This window comes from Heterodontus francisci, chromosome 18 (assembly GCF_036365525.1).
Source record: "Heterodontus francisci isolate sHetFra1 chromosome 18, sHetFra1.hap1, whole genome shotgun sequence".
Taxonomy (NCBI): domain Eukaryota; kingdom Metazoa; phylum Chordata; class Chondrichthyes; order Heterodontiformes; family Heterodontidae; genus Heterodontus; species Heterodontus francisci.
In genome coordinates this window covers 58,106,397-58,129,646 of record NC_090388.1, presented here as the reverse complement: position 1 = coordinate 58,129,646, position 23,250 = coordinate 58,106,397, and the positions used below count along the sequence as shown (strand labels likewise).

General features: G+C 43.5%; 1 protein-coding gene across 4 annotated transcripts in view; it reads right to left on the bottom strand.

Annotated features, from left to right (window-relative positions):
• atxn10 (ataxin 10) overlaps positions 1 to 23,250 on the bottom strand; it is a 350,575-nt gene that overhangs the window by 314,540 nt on the left and 12,785 nt on the right. The window lies entirely within an intron of this gene.

The following is a 23,250-nucleotide window of genomic DNA, read 5'->3' as shown; positions in this document are numbered from 1 at the left end:
CTCATTCACCCAAGCTGAGAACAGCTCATGTCAAAGTTATATCACTGTGTAAATTATCAACATACAACTGTATGACATGAATGCCGCTGACATTACACCTAACCGCAGCGGGAAATGGCAACCCCAAATTTTTTTTTTATAGTTTGCAAAATGCTCACTTTTATTAATAACCATGATAACAGAATCAAGAATTTAGTATATAGATTACCAGGGTTTCAGGCACATACCTTATGTTGGATGTAATTCATAATCAAAAATCAAGCACATAAAACATGAAATATATTTCAACACTGACGATTTCAAAATTGTTAACTTCAAACTAATGCAATTGCTGTTGACAACAGCAAACATAACCAATGAACTTGTTAGTCCCATGTGTGGCTGTCACCCATTTCTATGTTCCTTTTTAAAGCCTATTTTATTACATGTTCACTATAACGCTGGCTCTGAGATTTACAAAAATTGTAGCAGATTATGGTTGAGGAACAGTATAAAATTTTGCTCTCCAAGGCCTTTGATTGCATGGTCACCTCCTAGCTTTATGCCCATCTCTCAAAACTACCAGCCCAAATCTCTCCAGTCTGGTATCTGCCCATTTCAGCACCAAGGCAGCCCTGGCCAGGTTATGAATGACACCCTCTGTGACATTTTCCCCCCTTGACCTCTCCAACCCGCTTGATACAGTTGACCACACCACATTGTACCAGTCCCAATCTGTCCAAATGGAAACAGCTCTTCTCCAGAATTTCTCTTTTAAACAATCATCCCATCAGCTCAAGTCCTGAACAATCATTCATTGAATCCCTGCTTTTTCTTGATTATCTGCTTTTCCTCAATCAGCAATTGTGTCAGCTTCTATTTCTATGTCAATGGAATTTCTCCACATCTTACCCTCTCTCTCAAACACACAACTCCTCTGTGCTGCAGACTGCCTGTTTGACATCAAATCAACGATGAGCCCCAACTGGGGCCTCAACTTTTTACAAATTATATAAATGACCTGGATGAAGGGACAAAAGTTATGGTTGCTAAACTTGCTGATGACACAAAGATAGGTAGGAAAGTAAGTTGTGAAGAGTTCATAAGGAGGCTACAAAGGGATATAGATAGGTTAAGTGAGTGGGCAAAGATCTGGCAAGTGGAGTATAATGTGGGAAAATGTAAAGTTGTCCATTTTGGCAGGAAGAATAAAAAAGACACATGTTATCTAAATGGTGAGATTGCAGAACTCTGAGATGCAGAAGGATCTGGGTGTCCTACTGCATGAATGGCAAAAGGTTAATATGCAGGTTCAGCAAGTAATTCGGAAAGCTAATAGAATGTTATCGTTTATTGCGAGAGGAATTGAATACAAAACTAGGGAGGTTATGCTTCAGTTATACAGGGCATTGGTGAGACCACATCTGGAGTACTGTGTACAGTACTGGTCTCCTTATTTAAGGATTTAAATGCATTGGAAGCAGTTCAGAGAAGGTTTATTAGACTAATATCTGGAATGAACGGGTTGTCTTATGAGGAGAGTTTGGACAGGCTAGGCTTGTAACCGCTGGAGTTTAGAAGAGAAAGAGGCGACTTGATTGAAACATATAAGATCCTGAGGCGATGTGGAAAGGATGTTTCCCCTTGTGGGAGAATCTAGAATTAGGGATCACTATTTAAAAATAAAGGGGCACCCATTTAAGACAGAGATGAGGGTCATGAGTCATAGAGTCATAAAGTCGTACAGCATAGAAACAGGCCCTTCGGCCCACCGCGTCCATGCCGACCATAATCCCTGTCTATACTAATCCCACTTGCCTGCATTAATTCCATATCCCTCTATGCCTTGCTCATTCAAGTACCTGTCCAGATTCTTCTTAAATGTCGCTACTGTTCCTGCCTCCACCACCTCCTCTGGCAGCTCATTCCATATACCCACTATTCTTTGTGTGAAAAATTTACCCCTTTGATCCCCTTTAAACCTCCTCCCTCTTACCTGAAATCTATGCCCTCTAGTTTTAGTCACCCCTACCAAGGGAAACAGACTCTGGCTATCTACCCTATCTATGCCTCTCATAATTTTATATACCTCTATCATGTCCCCTCTCAGCCTCCTTCACTCCAGGGAAAACAGACCCAGCCTATCAATCTCTCTTTATAACTCAAGCCCTCAGGCAACATCCTTGTGAATCTTTTCTGCACCCTCTAGCTTAATCACATCTTTCCTGTAGTGCGGCAAACAGAACTGCACACAGTACTCCAAATGCGGCCTAACCAACGTTATGTACAACTGTAACATGACGTCCCAACTCTTGTAATCAATGCCTCAGCCGATGACGGCAAGCATGCCTTCTGCCTGCTTCACTATCCTGTCTACATGTGTTGCCACTTTCAGGGAACTATGTACTTGCACCCCAAGGTCTCTCTGCTCAACAACACTCTCCAGGGCCCTGCCATTCACTGAAGATGTCCTGCCTTGGTTTAACTTCCCAAAATGCATCACTTCACACTTGTCTGCGTTAAATTCCATTTGCCAATCCCATGCCCACTTTCCCAGTTGATCTATATCCTGTTGTAACCTTAGACAACCTTCTTCACTGTCCACTAGACCACCAATTTTGGCGTCATCTGCAAACTTACTAATCATGCCCCTTACACTCACATCCAAGTCATTAATATATATGACAAACAACAGAGGGCCCAGCACCGATCCCTGCGACACACCACTGGTCACTGGCCTCCAATCTGAAAAACAACCCTCCACTACCACCCTCTGCCTCCTATCACCAAGCCAATTTTGTATCCAATTTGCTAGCTCACCCTGGATCCCATGTGTTCGAACCTTCTGGACCAGCCTACCATGCGGGACCTTGTCAAAGGCCTTGCTAAAGTCCACGTAGACAACGTCCATCGCCCTTCCCTCGTCAATCCTCTTGGTCACCTCCCCCAAAAAACTCAATCAAATTCGTGAGACATGATTTCCCAAGCACAAAGCCATGCTGACTATCCCTAATCAGACCATGCCTTTCCAGATGTGTATAAATCCTGTCTCTCAGAATCCCTTCCAGTAACTTTCCCACCACTGATGTAAGGCTCACCGGCCTGTAGTTCCCTGGCTTATTCCTGCTGCCCTTCTTAAATAAAGGCACAACATTAGCTATCCTGCAATCTTCCGGTACCTCACCCGTGGCTAATGATGATACAAAAATCTCTGCCAGGGCCCCAGCAATCTCCTCCCTTGCTTCCCATAGCATCATAGGATACATCTGGTCAGGCCCTGGGGATTTATCCACCTTAATGTGCTTCAAAACCTCCAACACCTCCTCCTTTGTAATGTTGATATGCTCCAGGATATCGCTGTTCCCTCCCTTGAACTCACTAGCTTCCATGACCTTCTCCACGGTAAATACAGAAGCGAAGTATTCATTTAAGACCTCGCCCATTTCCCGTGGCTCCACACATAGATTACCACACTGATCCTTAAGGGGACCTATTCTCTCCCGAGCTACCCTTTTACTCTTAATATACTTATAGAATCTTTTAGGATTCTCCTTTATCTTATCTGCCAGAGAAATCTCATGGCCCCTGTTCGCCCTCCTAATTTCCTTCTTAAGTGTACTCCTGCATCCCCTATACTCTTCGAGGGATTCGCTTAATCCCAGCTGCCTATACCTGTCATATGCCTCCTTCTTTGTCCTGACCAGACACTCAATATCCCTCGTCAGCCAAGGTTCTCTAAACGTGCCAGCCTTGCCCTTCCATCTAACAGGAACATGCCGGCCCTGAACTCTTCCTATCTCACTTTTAAAAGCCTCCCACTTGCCAGACGTCCCTTTACCTGTAAACAGCCTCTCCCATTCAACTTTTGAGAGTTCCTGTCTGATGCCATCGAAATTAGCCTTCCCCCAATTTAGGACTTCAACGTGAGGACCAGTCCTATCCTTTTCCATAACTATCTTGAAGCGAATAGAGTTATGGTCACTGGTTCCAAAGTGCTCCCCCACTGACACATCAACCACCTGCCCAGCCTCATTTCCTAAGAGGAGGTCGAGTGTAGCCCGTTCTCTAGTAGGGCCATCCACATACTGCTTCAGAAAACTATCCTGGACACACTTAACAAATTCTTCCCCATCTGATCCCTTAGCACTAAGGCAGTCCCAGTCAATATTAGGGAAGTTGAGGATGTGACAAAACACGTTGATGAAGGAAGAGCAGTGGATGTGGTGTATATGGATTTTAGCAAGGCGTTTGATAAGGTTCCCCATGGTAGGCTCATTCAGAAAGTAAGGAGGCATGGGATACAGGGAAATTTGGCTGTCTGGATACAGAATTGGCTGGCCCATAGAAGACAGAGGGTGGTAGTAGATGGAAAGTATTCAGCCTGGAGCTCGGTGACCAGTGGTGTTCCGCAGGGATCTGTTCTGGGACCTCTGCTCTTTGTGATTTTTATAAATGACTTGGATGAGTAAGTGGAAGGCTGGGTTAGTAAGTTTGCCAATGACACAAAGGTTGCTGGAGTTGTGGATAGTGTGGAGGGCTGTTGTAGGTTGCAACGGGACATTGACAGGATGCAGAGCTGGGCTGAGAAGTGGCAGATGGAGTTCAACCTGGAAAAGTGTGAAGTGATTCATTTTGGAAGGTCGAATTTGAATGCAGAATACATGCTTAAAGACAGGATTCTTGGCAGTGTGGAGGAACAGAGGGATCTTGGGGTCCACGTCCATAGATCCCTCAATGCTGCCACCCAAGTTGATAGGGTTGTTAAGAAGGCGTATGAGGCGTTGGCTTTCATTAACAGGGGGATTGAGTTTAAGAGCCGCGAGGTTATGCTGCAGCTCTATAAAGCCCTGGTTAGACCACACTTGGACTATTGTGTTCAGTTCTGGTCGCCTCATTATAGGAAGGATGTGGAAGCTTTAGGGAGGGTGCAGAGGAGATTTACCAGGATGCTGCCTGGACTGGAGGGCATGTCTTATGAAGAAAGGTTGAGGGAGCTAGGGCTTTTCTCATTGCAGCGAAGAAGGATGAGAGGTGACTTGATAGAGGTGTACAAGATGATGAGAGGCATAGATAGAGTGGATAGCCAGAGACTTTTTCCCAGGGCGGAAAGGGCTATCACCAGGAGGCACAATTTTAAGGTGATTGGAGGAAGGTTTAAGGGAGATGTCAGAGGTAGGTTCTTTACACAGAGAGTGGTGGGTGCATGGAATGCACTGCCAGCGGTGGTAGTAGAAGCAGATACATTAGGGACATTTAAGCGACTCTTGGATAGGTACATGGATGATAGTAGAATGAAGGGTATGTAGGTAGTTAGATCTTAGAGTAGGTTAAAGGGTCGGCACAACATCGTGGGCCGAAGGGCCTGTACTGTGCTGTACTGTTCTATGTTCTAAGTTAAAATCACCAGCTATTACAACCCTATAATTCCTACACCTATCTGTGATTTCCCTACATATATACTCCTCCAATTCCCTCTGACTATTGGGAGGCCTATAGTATAATCCCATCAAAGTGATCACCCCTTTCTTGTTTCTAGGTTCTACCCAATTGGCCTCGCTGGACGTTCCCCCCCGGGATATCCTCTCTTAAGTACTGCCGTGATGTCCTCCCTAATCAATAGTGCAGCTCCCCCTCCTCTCTTACCTCCACCTCTGTCAGGCCAGAAGCATCGGTACCCCGGAACATTGAGCTGCCAGTCCTGTCCATCCCTCAACCACGTCGTTTCCGTAATAGCTATAATATCACAATCCCATGTACCGATCCATGCTCCAAGTTCATCTGCCTTACCTCTAAGGCTTCTTGCATTTAAATAAGTGCAATTTAGCCTACCAGACCTTCCACGTTCCCTGTCCTGCCCCTGCCCGGCCTGCCTACTGGACTTGCTTGCTTTAACCTCTACATTTGTCTTAACTATCTCATCGGAGAGACTACTACTTTGGGTCCCACCCCCCTGCCAGACTAGTTTAAACCCTCCCGAGTAGTACTAGCAAACCTCCCCACAAGGATATTGGTCCTCTCCAGTTCAGATGCAACCTGTCCCTCTTGTACAGGTCACCTCTGCACTAGAAGAGATCTCAATGATCCAAGTAGCTGAAGCCCTCCCGCCTACACCAGCTCTTCAGCCATGCATTCATTTGCCTTATCCTCCTATTCCTACCCTTACTAGCACGTGGCACAGGGAGTAATCCTGAGATTACAACCCTAGAGGTCCTGCTCTTTAACCTTCTGCCTAACTCCCTATATTCACTTTACAGGACCTCATCTCTCTTCCTGCCTATGTCGTTAGTACCAATATGGACCACAACCTCTGGCTGCTCACCCTCCCTTTCAGAATGCCCTGCAGCCGCTCCGAGACATCCTTGACCCAAGCACCAGGGAGGCAACATACCATCCTGGAGTCTTATTTGTGGCCACAGAAACACCTATCTGCACCCCTCACGATAGAATCCCCTATCACTATAGCTCTTCCACCCCTTTTTCTTCCCCTGCTGTGCAGCAGAGCCCTCCGTTGTGCCACGGACCTGGCTGTTGCTGCTTTCCCCTGGGAGGTCATCCCCCCCAACAGTATCCAAAGCAGTATATCTATTTGAGAGGGGGATGGCCACAGGAGACTCCTGCACTACCTGCCTGCGCCTATTACTCTGTCTGGTGGTCACCCATCCCTTTTCTGCCTGTGCAGCCATTACCTGCGGTGTGACCACCTCACTAAACGTGCTATCCACGACGTCCTCAGCATCGCGGATGCTCCACAGCGAATCCACCTGCAACGCCAGCTCCGTAATGTGGGTAGCCAATATCTGCAGATGGATACATTTCCTGCACACGTGGTCATCATGGACACTGGAAGCGTCCCTGATTTCCCACATAGCGCAGGAGGAGCATACCACAGGGCTGAGCTCTCCTGCCATGACTTACCTTTAAATTAATTAAGTTACTCCCTTTAAAAAATACAAATTACACTAGGGGCCTTGTTCTACTCACTACAATCTAAAGTCCTCAATAAGCTACACTGAATTTTTTTAAATACCCTTTCGTAGTACTCACCTTATCACCAGAGGTTTTTTCTTCAACAAAAAACTTTCCCTTTTTTTTTTACCCAAGATATTTACCCAGCTATTTAGAGCTATCCCCTAACAGCAGTGACTCACCAACCAATCACCTTGCAGCTCTCTTGTGATGTCACTGTTGGCTTTATTTTCCAAAACTCAGGCACGCTGTCGCTGCCCTTTTTAAACACCGCTGGTCTCACTCAGTCTCCCCCTTTCCTGCTATCGCTGCTCTTTTTAACCACTGCTGGTCTCACTCAGTCTCCTTCTTTCTCGCTGTCGCTGCTCTTTTAAAACACCGCTGGTTTCACTCAGTCCTTGGAACTCTGTTCCTCAAAAGGCGGTGGAAGCAGAGTCTTTGAATATTTTTAAGATAGAGGTAGATAGATTCCTGATAAGCAAGGGGTGAAAGGTTATTGGGGATAGGTGGGAATGTGGAGTCAAGGTTATGATCTTAACGAATGGTGGAGCAGGCTCGAGGGGCTGAGTGGCCTACTCCTGCTCCTAATTCATATGTTCATTATGCATGTAACATCATTCAACTGAACGTATAGATGATTAAGGCCATTGTTTTCAGCTCCCATCAAGAACTCTGCTCCTTTGCCCTAGACTCCTTCCCACTTTCCATCTCATCGTTCCGACTGAAACAGCAAACAAGAGATTAACATCCTATTCATCCCAAAGTTGAGCTTTAAACCCTACATCCTGTTCGTCACCAAAGTAACTTATTCCCACATCTGCATCAATGTCCTCCTTCACTGCTGAAACCCTTATCTACGTGTGTCGTCTCTATACGGTTATCCAATGCTCTGTCAGCCTACTGTGTTCTACCCCTCATGAACAACATGTCCAAAGCTCAATCAGCCGCAGTCTGTCCCACACTAATTCCCATTTGCCCATCACCCCATCTTTGCTGACCTTCACTGTTTCCAATCACATTGTTATGTTTCATATATGTGACTCTTAATAAAATTTGCGAAACCAATTGTCCATGAAGGACATCACAGCCAAGTGTAATTCTACTCTTAACCAACATCCAGACGGGTACTAGTAAGGTTCACTGGATAACCACTCGGCTAACATTTTTTCTCCTCCCTAGCCTGGGTGTGGGTAAGGGTCAACTGTAGCATCCAAATTTCTTTGAGTAGTTAGGCACTTTGTTGACTTCAAACCACCAACCCAACAAATGGTTCATGACAATAAACATAATAAAATAAACATTTAAAATTGAACTTATATTCTCAAACTGCCTTTGGTGGGAATTGAATTTACATTCTCTGGATTATTAGCCCAGTAACATAACCACTACATTACTGCCAATAAGGCAACACTGGCTTTTGATCACCCTGGCATGCCTTCTTTCCTGTGTTGCCATCAAAAAGGGTACATTGGGTTCTGGACTATCTGTACACAATGACACCGAAGATTTACTAGCTTATCTGAAGTATTTTAATTTTCCTTCCACATATATTTGTTGATTGAATGATTACAATCAAAAATCTTAAATTCATTTTGACTGCTTGCAGCTGATTTCACCCATTTTTTTTTGTTCGTTATGTTTTCTGAAATCAAATTCAGGAAAAAATAAAGCTTAAAGTTCAGAAGGCTCGTGGGTGCTTATTGCTGACACTAGAGGCAGATTTTTTCACCTTTCTGCCCGTTTACTGGTTGAACTGGTAGAGCTGGAAAACTGAGCTGCCTTGACATAATATGGATTCAACTGTTATTCTAATGAAGTAAACTGAAGCAATGCATTGCATGACTGACAAGGTCAAAATATTACAGACCTTACTGATTCTTAAAGAAATAGGCCTCTTAGATTATAATGAGCCAGAATTTGTGGGAAAAATAACAGCAAGTTTAATGTGCACACCTTCATTAGTGTGTAAATACCCAGCAACTGTGCCATGGAAATGATAACCCGTAAGTTGCAAATCACCAAAACCTGCTGGATAATTTGTGCCACTCCACCGTTAGCCTTTCATAAAGGGGCACTCACCATCAACCTCTATAACAGCATCAGGAAATTTCAGCATTTGTGGCGTTAAAACATATTAATCTCGTAGCAGAAAGTTAGAGCTAGTATTGAACGGCATAAGGAGCCTTTTCATGACTAGATTTATGTTCCCTCCAATGTCAATCTCTCCAGCCCAGAAAGGGAACAATTGGAATAGTGGAGCTTCATTCCTGCAGGTAGTAAATCTTTCCTCGTGGTTTATAAAAATTAAAATTTTAATTGTTTTCATACTTTTCACCCCCTTTGTCTGGTTCCTCTCTCTCTTCAATCTTTCTTTCCCTTTACTTATTTTGCTTTCTATACCTAATTCATGTCATTTTCTTTGCCACTGTTCCGGCTTCTTTCTCAATCCTTAAATCTTATTGGTTAAGGAGATTGGTCCCGTCAGTCAGCAGGGTCCCAGATTCCCCTCTGACCTCATTGCACTATCAGTTCACGCTTCCAGGAACTTGCAGTGCCAAGCATTTTGAGCTGAAGCGTGAGGAAAATAAGTCTACCTAACTAGGCACATAGGGAGATGCTAGGCTCCAGCAAATTCTGGGCCAATTTTTCTAATACTATTCGCTGACTAGTTTACAAAACTTAATTAAGCTACAAGTATTTTTTATTTTTAAATCTTCCTTGAAACCTTCTTTCTTCTTCTTAGTTGTTTACACAATTGAGTTTTTTTTCTGCCCTTGCCTACTATTGAATTTTTAGATCTTGCTGATGCACTATCCAGAGGTTCATCCACCCCCTCACTATCTTCTCCAGAGATCCTGTGAATTATCATGGCTCAGGCTTGGTTGGCTGAGACTTCAATGCTCGCGCTCAGCATCAAAACAGATATTAACTTCACTTCTGAAGAAGGGTCACTGACCTGAAACGTTAACTCTGCTTCTCTCTCCACAGATGCTGCCAGACCTGCTGAGTATTTCCAGCATTTCTTGTTTTTATTTCAGATTTCCAGCATCCGCAGTATTTTGCTTTTATTCGCTTCTATTCCTGTCACAAATATTATTCCCCAAACCAGCACTGAATAAACCTTAAGTCATCTAATTTCTGATACTTAACAGATTACACTATAGGATATGCAGAATAAAGTATTTTAATGCTTTATTGAGACTTTAGAGGTACAATGACCTAATACCAAATTTTCAGATGACATGTCTTTTTTTAAAAAGTGACCGAACAGATGTACATTAAACCCAAGACTTTGAAATGTATAGATAACAAACACAACTGCCTTCACAACATATTTTTTTTTAATTTTAGAGATAAAGCACTGAAACAGGCCCTTCGGCCCACCGAGTCTGTGCCGACCAACAACCACCCATTTATACTTACCCTATAGTAATTCCATATTCCCGACCACCTACCTACACTAGGGGCAATTTACAATGGCCAATTTACCTATCACCTGCAAGTCTTTGGCTGTGGGAGGAAACCGGAGCACCCGGCAAAAACCCACGCGGTCACAGGGAGAACTTGCAAACTCCACACAGGCAGTACCCAGAATCGAACCCGGGTCCCTGGAGCTGTGAGGCTGCGGTGCACAAGAACTAGCTTCACTCTTAGTCCCTGCCTCCTCTCCCATGAAACATAACATAATTCAGCCGTCAGTATTTTACTCCCTAATTTGGTGCTGGCTATCGGTTAAGTCAGGGAGAAGTGCTCCTTCACCAAACAGGGAAAGCAGCTGAACTTATTTGGCAACAACAGTTTCCAGATTTTAATGTGCTTCCTAATTTTGGAATCTATTTATCATGGTTAATCATTAGGTTTAAATCAGCTTTAATCCTAAAAATCAGAAGGCTTAATTACAGCAGGGCCAGGTTAAAAAGAGCTTCAGCAATGTGACTTAGCTAAAATATCTGAAGAAAATGCCTCACTCCATCAATGCACTATTTGTTTCCCATATTAACCATCCTGGTCGATTCAGTGAATGAGTCGGCCAATCTAAGCAGATTTCTTTTTTAACGATGCAATCTACACAGAGTGGAAGCTTGAAATGAAACTCCATGGTTTGCATCAGAACAGATTTAGTCAGACATGAAACCAAATGCAGTTTTTCATACATCCTAAACAAGTTGGCAGTTTATTTCTAGGCCTCAATTTTAGTTTAAGGCTTGATCTTTCAATTTGACTGTTCAAGCATTAAAATTAAACTTGGAATAAAGTGCACAAATTGCACAGTTAAGATACGTTTATACTACAAGTTTAGCACTGGTACAAAACAGGTTCAGCTTCATATTAACATTAAACTTGCGTAGTATAGTCATATGTGAAGACTCCAAGGAGTCTGTTCCACCCCAGCGTCAGGTTGAGCCCCAACTCCAGATTTAGGCTGCATTTACACTATAACTGCAGATTTAGTTGTTGCGTAAATGTGCTCTTTAGAAATAAACTTGTCATAGAAAGTGGATCAATTAAAAATGTAATATTCTTGAAGAACACTTTGCTACACCAATAGTGACAGGATATAAAGCAAAAAATACATTCCTCTCAAAAAGTGCAGATACTGTATTCTTCTAGATAGCAAACATAATCTTTGGGTTGGAAAACCATGGTAATTGCAAATCTAAAAGACAAGAATTTTTTTACCCAGTGAGTGGTAATGACCTGGAACCCGCTGCCTATGAGGGTGGTGAAAGCGGAGACAATCAGTAATTTTAAAAGGAAATTGGATGGGCAGTTGAGGTAAATAAATTACAGGGCCAAGAGGAAAGAGTGGGGGGAATGGGACTGACTGGGTTGCTCAACAGAAAGCTGGTATGCACTCGATGGGCCAAATGGCCGCCTTCTGTGCCACAGTGACTCTGTGACAAAGAATTAATGAATAGAAATGACATAATATGTTTCCAATATAGAAATGTTCTCAATTTGGAACATCAAATTCCCCACTCCGCCCCAAACCACCACCCCCCCCCACCCCACCACAAAGATGAACACCACTGGCAGATCCATAGCCAAAATTTGCCACAGGAACCTTTACTGCCAAGTTGACTGACTTGTACGAAGCAAGAGATGATGCATTTCTCCATTCAATGAAATCATGTTAACTTTTTAACATTGGCATTTCCCAATAAAATCTTTAATTGTACACCTTGGGCAAAGTTGCAAGATGAAAATAAGCGGGAATCAACTGGAGTTGCAGCTGCAACACAGGTGAAAATTCTGGTGCACTACGATGCAGTACCTTCAGTATATTTTGATGCATTCTTATCACTTCAGACAGCTTGTTTCATTCACATCTTATGCTGCAGAATAAAAGCCATTTTGTACATCCACATTCAATGTTTTTCAAAATCTGCTCACAACATAGCCCTTTAGAACTGCAAGGCTGTAGCTCCAATTTAATTTTATCACTGACATAGTTAAAAATGTTATAAAATAAACACAGAAATGCCGGACATACTCAGCAGGTCTAGCAGCATCTGTGGAGATAGAAGCAGTTTAATGAGCAGAATCTCATGATGACAGGTTGTTTCAGAAGTCAGGACCATTTCCAGGTCCTGACCCTGCTTGGATCTGCAGTGCACCCTCTGGTGCGATTTTGTTGCAGGTGGTCTCCCAATTGACTGCCTCCGTGTCCGCCCAATTAAGGATGGTGGGTGGGTTCTTGAGGCTGCAGGCCCAATCACAAAATCTGCAGCTTGGACGGCCAGCAGCCCCACCAGGAGAGGTGGGTGCTCCTCAGGCAGAAAGTGGAATGCAAGGGCACCTCAGAGCCTCAAAACAAAGGTGCCCTCAGAAGCGTGCATCAACTTTCAACAATGAAGAGGAAGAAAGCCGAAACGCCCATCTGAGCTGAGGGAAACCCCTCCAAAGGATTCATCTGGGCCACAGGTGTGGCCTTTCCTACCTGTGGGCCCATCACTGGGTCATGGAGCCTCTGGGCTCTGCACTCAGCAGGAGGCTGCTGACGCCAGGAGGTCCCCTGCAGAGTCCTCGCTGTCCTGCTCATTAGCCTTCTAATTTATAATTATCGGCTACAGCCACTGCTGAGCAGGTAGCTGCTGCCAGTGTTCAACCGATTCCGGCAAGATTGCCTGGAGGCGAGAACGTCAGCCCACCGACCCGACACCCAAATATACAAGTTTGCTACAGGTCCCACCTTTAAACCTGCCTCCGCAGGACTGGTAGATTCCGCCCAACGTTTCATGTCTGCGACCTTTCAACAGACTGAAAGATTAACTGTTTCTCTCTCTTCAGATGCTCCCAGACCTGCTGAGTATTTCCAGCATTTTCTGTTTTTATTTCAGATTTCCAGCATCTGCAATATTCTGCTTTTGTATTAGTTAAGACTGTTGTTGGGAAGAACCGTCATTTTTTGACATTTCTTTTCTACAGTCATCCTCCACAAAATTTTCTGCCAACTTGGCTCAGATATCAAGTAGTGAGTTTCTCCCTACTTCACACCCATCCCTACCCTTTCATCCAAACTGTATGATAATAGTACCAGTGGTATTTTTCAATGATTAATAACCAAACTATTCTAAATTTTGGCTATAGTGTTCCAAGGGATCAGCACAAATGTAACATCTTGCCACCAAATGTTACTAAATTATTGTAAAGCCTCTCATGGGAGCTTCTAAATATTTTCCGGTTAACCTGACAGCAGCTAAGAAACCAGAGGCACTGGACTACTACTACCTGAAGCCAGTGCAAAGTTATACTAGACAGACATGGCTAAATAGCTCTTTGTGAACTTAACTTTAAAAAGCTATCTTTGCATTCTTGAAGAACTTTTTCAAAAAAAAGTTGAGTCTAAATTAGAACTAGAGAAATATAAAAAATAGAAAGACTATTAATGGACCATGTTAACATCTTAACAATACTGCAATCTTCAAAAGGAGTAACTGAATACAGCTTTTCCACTTCCAGAAGGTTATAACCAAGTTAGAACAAAGAACAGTACAGCACAGGAACAGGCCATTCGGCCCTCCAAGCCTGCGCCGATCTTGATGCCTGCCGAAACTAACACCTTCTGCATTTCCGGGGCCCATATCCCTCTATTCCCTTCCTATTCATATATTTGTCAAGATGTCTCTTAAACGTCGCTATCGTATCTGCTTCCACCACCTCCCCTGGCAGCAAGTTCCAGGCACTCACCACCCTCTGTGTAAAAAAACTTGCCTCGCACATCCCCTCTAAACTTTGCCCCTCGCACCTTAAACCTATGTCCCCTAGTAACTGACTCTTCCACCCTGGGAAAAAGCTTCTGACTATCCACTCTGTCCATGCCGCTCATAACTTTGTAAACCTCTATCATGTCGCCCCTCCACCTCCGTCGTTCCAGTGAAAACAATCCGAGTTTTTCCAACCTCTCCTCATAGCTAATGCCCTCCAGACCAGGCAACATCCTGGTAAACCTCCTCTGTACCCTCCCCAAAGCCTCCACGTCCTTCTGGTAGTGTGGCGACCAGAATTGCATGCAATATTCTAAGTGTGGCCTAACTAAGGTTCTGTACAGCTGCAAATTTTTATATAAAAACAAGAAATGCTGGAACCACTCAACAGGTCTGGCAGCATCTGTGGAAAGAGAAGCAGAGTTAACGTTTCGGGTCAGTGACCCTTCATCAGAACTGACAAATATTAGAAAAGTCACAGGTTATAAGCAAGTGAGGTGGGGGTGGGGCAAGAGATAACAAAGGAGGTCTGATTGGACCAGGCCACATAGCTGACCAAAAGGTCACGGAGCAAAGGCAAACAATATGTTAATGGTGTGTTGAAAGACAAAGCATTAGTACAAATTAGGTGTGAATACACTGAATATTGAACAGCAGCAAGTGCAAACCTGAAAAAAAACAGTGGGTAAGCAAACTGAACAAACTAAGATGAAATGAAATAAATGCAAAAAAAAGAATGGGAAAAAAAAGGAAGAAAAAATAACTAAAAATGAAAGTAAAATGGGGGGCTGTCATGCTCTGAAATTATTGAACTCAATGTTCAGTCCGGCAGGCTGTAGTGTGCCTAATCGGTAAATGAGATGCTGTTCCTCGAGCTTGCGTTGATGTTCACTGGAACACTGCAGCAATCCCAGGACAGAGATGTGAGCATGAGAGCAGGGGGGAGTGTTGAAATGGCAAGCAACCGGAAGCTCAGGGTCCTGCTTGCGGACTGAGCGGAGATGTTCCGCAAAGCGGTCACCCAGTCTGCGCTTGGTCTCCCCAATGTAGAGGAGACCACACTGTGAGCAGCGAATACAGTATACTACATTGAAAGAAGTACAAGTAAATCGCTGCTTCACCTGAAAGGAGTGTTTGGGGCCTGGGATAGTGAGGAGAGAGGAGGTAAATGGGCAGGTATTACACCTCCTGCGATTGCAGGGGAAGGTGCCCTGGGACGGGGACGAGGTGGTGGGGTAATGGAGGAGTGGACCAGGGTGTCGCGGAGGGATTGATCCCTTCGGAATGCTGACAGCGGAAGGGAGGGGAAGATGCGACTGGTAGTGGCATCACGCTGGAGGTGGCGGAAATGGCGGAGGATGATCCTTTGGATATGGAGGCTGGTGGGGTGAAAAGTGAGGACAAGAGGAACCCTGTCACAGTTCTGGGAGGGAGGGGAAGGGGTGAGGGTAGAGGTGCGGGGAATGGGTCGGACACGGTTGAGGGCCCTGTCAACCACAGTGGGGGGAAATCCTCGGTTGAGGAAAAAGGTCATATCAGAAGTTGCCAATTTTTATACTCTATGCCCCGACCAATGAAGGCAAGCATGCCGTATGCCTTCTTGACTACCTTATCCACCTGCGTTGTCACTTTCAGTGACCTGTGGACCTGTACGCCCAGATCTCTCTGCCTGTCAATACTCCGAAGGGTTCTGCCATTTACTGTATACTTCCCACCTGCATTATACCGTCCAAAATGCATTACCTCACATTTGTCCGGATTAAACTCCATCTGCCATTTCTCCGCCCAAGTCTCCAACCGATCTATATCCTGCTGTATCCTCTGACAATCCTCATCATTATCCGCAACTCCACCAACCTTTGTGTCGTCCTCAAACTTACTAATCAGACCAGCTACATTTTCCTCCAAATCATTTATATATACTACAACCAGCAAAGCAGAATAGAATCATTGAATGGTTACAGCACAGAAGGCAGCCATTCGGCCCATTGTGTCCTTGCCAGCTCTCTGCAAGAGCAACTCAGCTAGTTCCACTCCCCCTGCTCTTTCCCGACAGCCCTGCAAATTTTCCCTCTTCAGGTGCTGATCCAATTCCATTTTAAAAGCCATGGTTTAATCTGCCCCCACCACACTCTCAGGCAGTGCATTCCAGATCATAACCATTCACTGCGTACAAAAGCTTTTCCCTCGTGTCGCCTTTGGTTCTTTGGCCATTCACCTTATAGCAGTGTCCTTTGGTTCTCGACCCTTCCACCAATGGCAACAATTTCTCGCCATCTGCTCTGTCTGGACCCCTCGTGATGTTGAACAACTCTATCAAATCTCCTTTCAACCTTCCCTTCTCTGAAGGAGAACAACCGCAGCTTCTCCAATATATCCACATATCTGAAGCCCCTCGTCCCTAGAACCATTCTCATAAATCTTTTCTGCATCCTCTCAAAGGCCTTCACATCCTTTCTAGATTGTGGTGCCCAGAACTGGGCACAACACTCCAATTGAGGCCAAACCAGTGGTTTATAAAGGTTCATCATAACTTCCTTGCTTTTGTATTCTATGCCTCTATTTATAAAGCCAAGGGTCCCAGATGGCTTTTTAGTCACTTTCTCAACCTGCCCTGCAACCTTAAATAATTTGTACACACACATACCACCACCGCCCCCCCCCCCCCCTCCCCAGGTGTGTGTTATAGAGCCTCTCCTCATTCTAACTGCCAAAATGAATCACTTTGTACTTCTCAGTGTTATATTGCATCTGCCATGTGTCCGCCCATTCCACCAGTCTGTCTATGTCCTCTTGGACTCTATCACTACCCTCCTCACAGTTCACAATACTTCCAAGTTTTGTGTTGTCTGCAAATTTTGAAATTGTACCCTATACATCCAAGTCTAGGTTATTAACATAGATCAAGAAATGCAATGGTCCGAGTTGTCATGGAACTGTTTTTTTTCTCCTCTGTTTAAAACAGTGTGCCTTTAAGACGGAGCACAGCGTGCCAGCAGCTGTACCTGTTTCCTAGGCCACAGCAGGAGAGAGGTGGTCACATGGTGCACTGTAACTTTTAACTGTGGATAAAGACTGACTTCAAATCGGTTTGAACTAGAGTCCAGCGAAGTGTGCTCTGAAGGAAGAAGCTGTCTATTTCTCTTAGCAGGAAAATCTACATTTATCTTCAGGCTCTGTTTTGCCAAAGGAGAAAAAAGAAAATGCTGGGGAAAAAAAACATTTGCCTTCAAGAGGGACTCTCAGTCTTTTGTTTGTGTTTGTACGCAATCTCAGTAAAGTTTCAACTGAAAAACTACCAATTTTAGAATCCAAATAGACCTGTGGCTCTACTTCTTGTTAAAAGAACTGTGTGACGCCTGCTGCAACCAAAGTGCTTTGAATGCCTATCTATTAAAAGACTGTTTCGTCAAATTTGCCTAGAGACTTGGAGTGGCATCTCATTGTTCTAATCTGGGACACCTCACCAACCAGAAACATAACTCACCAGGACTTACAACCCAGCTACTTAGTTTATTCCTAAGAAATACTATTTTTAAAACCAGTTAACTGCTGATTTTTGAATATATGTGTCTGTGCATTAGGGTTAAAAGAAAGTAAGAAGTTATAAAGTCTTTAGACATATAAATTTATCTTAATAGTGTTTAAGATTTAGTTTATTAATAAATAGCTAATTTGTTGTTTTTAAAGACACCTGGTTTGGTTTGTTTTATTCTGGGTATTACTAAAGTGTTTAATTTGGCTAATTTCCAGTAGATGGGAAAACTTTAACAATATGCTGCGACCTGAGGAGTATTGGGACTGAACTGACAGTGCATTACTCCCGGCTCGGTTATAACGGCGTACCAACCCCTCCTATCTAAAAACAACTGTTCACCACTGCTCTCTGTTTCGGTCACTCAGCCAACTTCGCATCCAGACTGTCACTGTTATTCTATGGGTTTCAATTTTGCTGACATGCCTATTATTTGGAACTTTATCAAATGCCTTTTGGAAGTTCATGTACATCATATCAACTGCATTACCCTTATCAAAAAACTCAATAAAGTTAGTTAAATAGGATTTGCCTTTAACAAATGCATGCTAGCTTTCTTAATTTTTTAAAATTCATTTCTGGGATGTGGGCGACGCTGGCTAGATCAGCATTTATTGCCCATTCCTAATTGCTCGAGAAGGCGATGGTGAGCTGCCTCTTGAACCACTGCAGTCCTTGGGGTGTAGATACACCCACAGTGCTGTTAGGAAGGGAATTCCAGGATCTTGACCCAGCGACAGTGAAGGAACGGCAATATAGTTCCAGGTCAGGATAGTGTGTGGCTTGAAGAGGAACTTGCAGGTGGTGGTGTTCCCATGCATCTGCTGCTCTTGTCCTTCTAGGTGGTAGAGGCTACAGGTTTTGAAGGTGCTGTTGAAGGAGACTTGGTGAGTTGCTGCAGTGCATCTTGCAGAATGCACACACTGCTGCAACTGTGCGTCTGCGGTAGAGGGAGTGAAAGTTAATGGTGGTGGATGGGGTGCCAGGCAAGCGGGCTGCTTTGTCCTGGATGGTGTCAAGCTTCTTGAATGGTGTTGGAGCTGCACTCATCCAGGAAAGCAGAGAGTATTCCATCACACTCCTGACTTGTGCCTTGTAGATGGTGGACAGGCTTTGGGGAGACAGGAGGTGAGTTACTTGCTGCAGAATTCCCAGCCTCTGACCTGCACTTGTAGCCACAGCATTGATGTGGCTGGTCCAGTTCAGTTTCTGGTCAATGGTGACCCCCAGGATGTTGATAGTGGGGGACTCAGGAGGATTAATCCACATTTGTCCAAGTGACTGTTAATTTCATCCCGGATTATCATTTCTAAAGGCTTTTACTCCAACAAGGTTAAACAGACTGGCCTGTAGTTGCTGGGTTTATCCTTACACCCTTTTTTGAACAAGGGTGTAACATTTGCAATTCTCCAGTCCTCTGGCACCAGCCCGGAATCTAAGGAAGACGGGAAGATTTTGGCCAATTCCACCCTTACTTTCCTTAGTATCCTCAGATGCATCCCATCCGGTCTTGGTGACTTACCAACTTTAAGTACAGCCAGAGCAAAATACTGCAGCTGCTGGAAATCGGAAATAAAAACAGAAAATGCTGGAAATACTCAGCAGGTCAGGCAGCATCTGTGGAGAGAGAAACAGAGTTAATGTTTCAGATCCATGACCTTTCATCAGAACTGGGAAAAGTTAGAAATGTAATAGGTTTTAAGCAAGTGAAATCAGAGAGTGTGGAAAAAGAACAAAAGATAGGGTAGAAGATTGGAGACAAAAGTGGTGGTAGTGCAGGGCCAAAGGGAGCGGTAATGGATCAGCAAAAGAAACAAAAGCTGTATCCAGAGGAGGTGTGAATACCTCCTCACACCTCCTCCAGACACAACATTTGTTTCTTTGCTTCTTATTCATGAGAAGCATAAGAAATAGGAGCAGTAGAAGACCATACGGCCCCTCGAGCCTGCTCTGCCATTCATTCGCATTATGGCTGATCTTGGACCTCAACTCCACTTTCGCGCCCGTATCTCTCTATTCCTCTCAAGTCCAAAAAATCTGTCGATCTCAGTCTTGAATATATTCAACAACTGAGCATCCACAGTCTTCTGGGATAGAGAATTCCAAAGCTTCACAATCCTCTGAGTGAAGAAACTTCTCCTAATCTCAGTTCTAAATAGCCAAACCCTTATCCTGAAACTATGCCCCCCTAGTTTTCCCAGCCAGGGGAAACAGCCTCTTGACATCTACCCTGTCAAGCCCTCTCAGAATCTTATATGTTTCAATGAGGTCACCTCTCATTTTCCTAAACTCGAGACTATAGGCCCATTCTACTCAATCTCTCCTCATAGGCCGACCCTCTCATCCCAGGAATCAATCTAGTGAACCTCCACTGCACCTCCTCTAAGACAAGTATATCCTTCCTCAGGTACAGAGAACCAAACTGTATACAGTACTCCAGGTGTGGTCTCAAAAAAGCCATGTACAACTGCAGCAAGACTTCCTTAGTCTTATACTCCAGCGCCTTTCAATAAATGTCAAATTACCATTTGCCTTCCCAACTGCTTGCCGTATCTACATGTTGTCCTTGTACACAAAACACAAAGTTACCAACATTTAATAGTTTTTCACCATTTATAAAAAAAAATCTGTTTTTCTATTCTTCCTACCAAAGTGACTGACCTTACATTTCCTCTTGCACACTCAGTTAACCTGCCTATATCACTTTGCAGCCTGTTTGTGTCCTCCTCACAGCTTACTTTCCCACCTCACTTTGTATCATCAAACTTAGATTACTCTCGGTCTTTTCATATAAGTCATTATTATAGATCAAAAATAGCAAAGGCCTCAGTACTGATCCTTGCAGCACCCCACTAATAATGCCCTACCAGCCCGAAAATGACCCATTTATTCCTATTCTCTGTATTTCTGTCAGTTAATCAATCCTCTGTCCATACTAATATATTACTCCAAACCACAGGAGTTCTTAAATAAAAACAAGAAATGCTGGAAATACTCAACAGGTCTGGCAGCATCTGTGGAGAGAGAAGCAGACTTAATGTTTCAGGTCAGTGACCCTTCATCAGAACAAGAGTTCTTATCCTGTGCAACAACCTTTCATGTGGCACCGTATCAAATACCTTTTGAAAATCCAGATATACTACATCCACCTTTATCTACTCTGCTAGTTAGATCCTCAAACAACTCTAGCAGGTTTGTCAGATTTCCCTTTCATAAAACCATGCTGATTCTGCCTAATCACATTATGATTTTCTAAGCGCCTTGCTGCCAGTTCCTTAACAATGGGCGGCACAGTGGCGCAGTGGTTAGCACTGCAGCCTCACAGCTCCAGGGACCCGGGTTCGATTCTGGGTACTGCCTGTGCGGAGTTTGCAAGTTCTCCCTGTGACCGCGTGGGTTTTCGCCGGGTGCTCCGGTTTCCTCCCACAGCCAAAGACTTGCAGGTTGATAGGTGAATTGGCCATTGTAAATTGCCCCTAGTATAGGTAGGTGGTAGGGAATATGGGATTACTGCAGGGTTAGTATAAATGGGTGGTTGTTGGTCGGCACAGACTTGGTGGGCCGAAGGGCCTGTTTCAGTGCTGTATCTCTAAATAAATAATGGATTCCAGCATTTTCCCAACAGCTGATCTCAGGCTAACTGGCCTACAATTCCCTATTTTCTCTCTTACTCCTTTTTTGAATAAAGATTTAGATTTGTTACCTTCCAATCCATTAGGACCAGTCCAGAATCTAGGGAATTTTGGACAATCATAATCAATGCATCCACTATTACTGCAGCCACCATTTTTTAGAACCTCGGATATAAGACATCAGATACAGGGGACTTGTCGGCATTTAGCTTCATTGATTTTTCCACAACATTTTCTTTACTAATATTAATTACTTTAAGTTCCTCATCCTCATTAGACCTTTGGTTCTCCACCAATTCTGGTACGTTTTGTGTCATCTACTATAAAGACAAGACAAAATATTTGTTTAACACCTTTACATTTCCTTATTACCCGTCATAATTTCTCCTGTCTCACCCTCTAAAGGGACTCAGGTTGACTTTTACTTGTGCTGCTCTCTTCCATTTTATATACTTATAGAAACTCTTACAATCAGTTTACTGTCTTATTTTATTTTCTCCCCGTTTATCAATTTTAGGCCATCATTTGCTGGTTTCTAAAACTCACCCAATTCTCTTCCTGATAATATTATAAGCACGTTTAATCTAACACTATCCTTAACCTCTTTAGTTAGCTACGGATGAATCATTTTAATCACAGGCAATGTAGCTCTGCATAAGGCAGTCAAAACCAGACTGCCCCAACATGACACACCCAGTCAAGCAACGTGAATTCACAAAATTAACTACATACAACTGGAACTAATCACTATTTCCATATGGGGTTGGGACAGAAACACGGGAATAAAGACATTCTGTTTGGTAACATTAAAGTTCCTAGTTTGAAACAAAGCTGTGATTTTTAAATTATATAAAAATGTACATAAGTGCAAAGATTTCCCCCAATATTGTTTCTTTTTATAACTAGGCTTTTCACTCTGCTGTAGATTAGACAGTTCATCTATAGATCCAGTTCATTCATTTCATTCCTTGCACTATCACTCTTGGCATTAGTACATGCTTCCACCCACCACCGCCCCCCCCTCCCCAATTATATTTCCCTTTTCTCCTACCATACATAAAACCCTGCAGCCATAAAGGGCAGATGGACAGCACACACCATGTCACTTACCAAAACTACTTGCTAATAAATGGGCAAGAGTGGCCTTCCTGATCTTATCCTCAGTTATAACGACCCTTTTTCTAACAAAAAAAGCTCCCTCTGAATCTTCTCCCTTCCACATAATGAGACGATAATCAAACATGGCACCAAACTCTTGTTCCAATGCCTGTATTGGCATAGTACACTGTACCTCCACATCGTCTTCAAGCACCATTACCCAGAAAATGGATTTGACTCCTATTCTGAAAGTACCAGCTGTGAATGGGAATGGAAAACTAGAAATTTACAATGCAGCCAACATTTCATCAGTGGTCTAAAATTACAATCCTAGCAAAAACAAATCAGGACAGAAAGGTAGAAGTTCTTACTACTTTTCCCTTTCTGCAATGTGGTAATGGCACTGTGACCATAACATAAGCACAGTTTACACAGGACAATTCAATGCAGGGTAAACTTCCATTACATTTGCAAATCTCCATTGCATAGCCTGGGTGTTTTTTTTTAAATCATCCCATGATACAGGATATTTAGTTCTGGTTTTTATTTCGAAACAAATAATGTAAACAGCACCACAGTTCAATACCAATGTACCAGTAAGCCTCCAATCGGGCAATACCTTAAAATGCCTTGCTTTTAGTGCACAATTTGTACTCCAAAACATCACTGCACAAGCACAGTGCACATGTTGTTCTTTTCCTTGCTACATTCAGATCACAAATTAAAGCAGATCACAATTGCTTCAGGCATTCAGGTATAAAACAGGATTAGATTACAGATATCTTTTGAGGCTAATGGGCCAAAAATTTCAGGACAGAATGTGAATATCTCC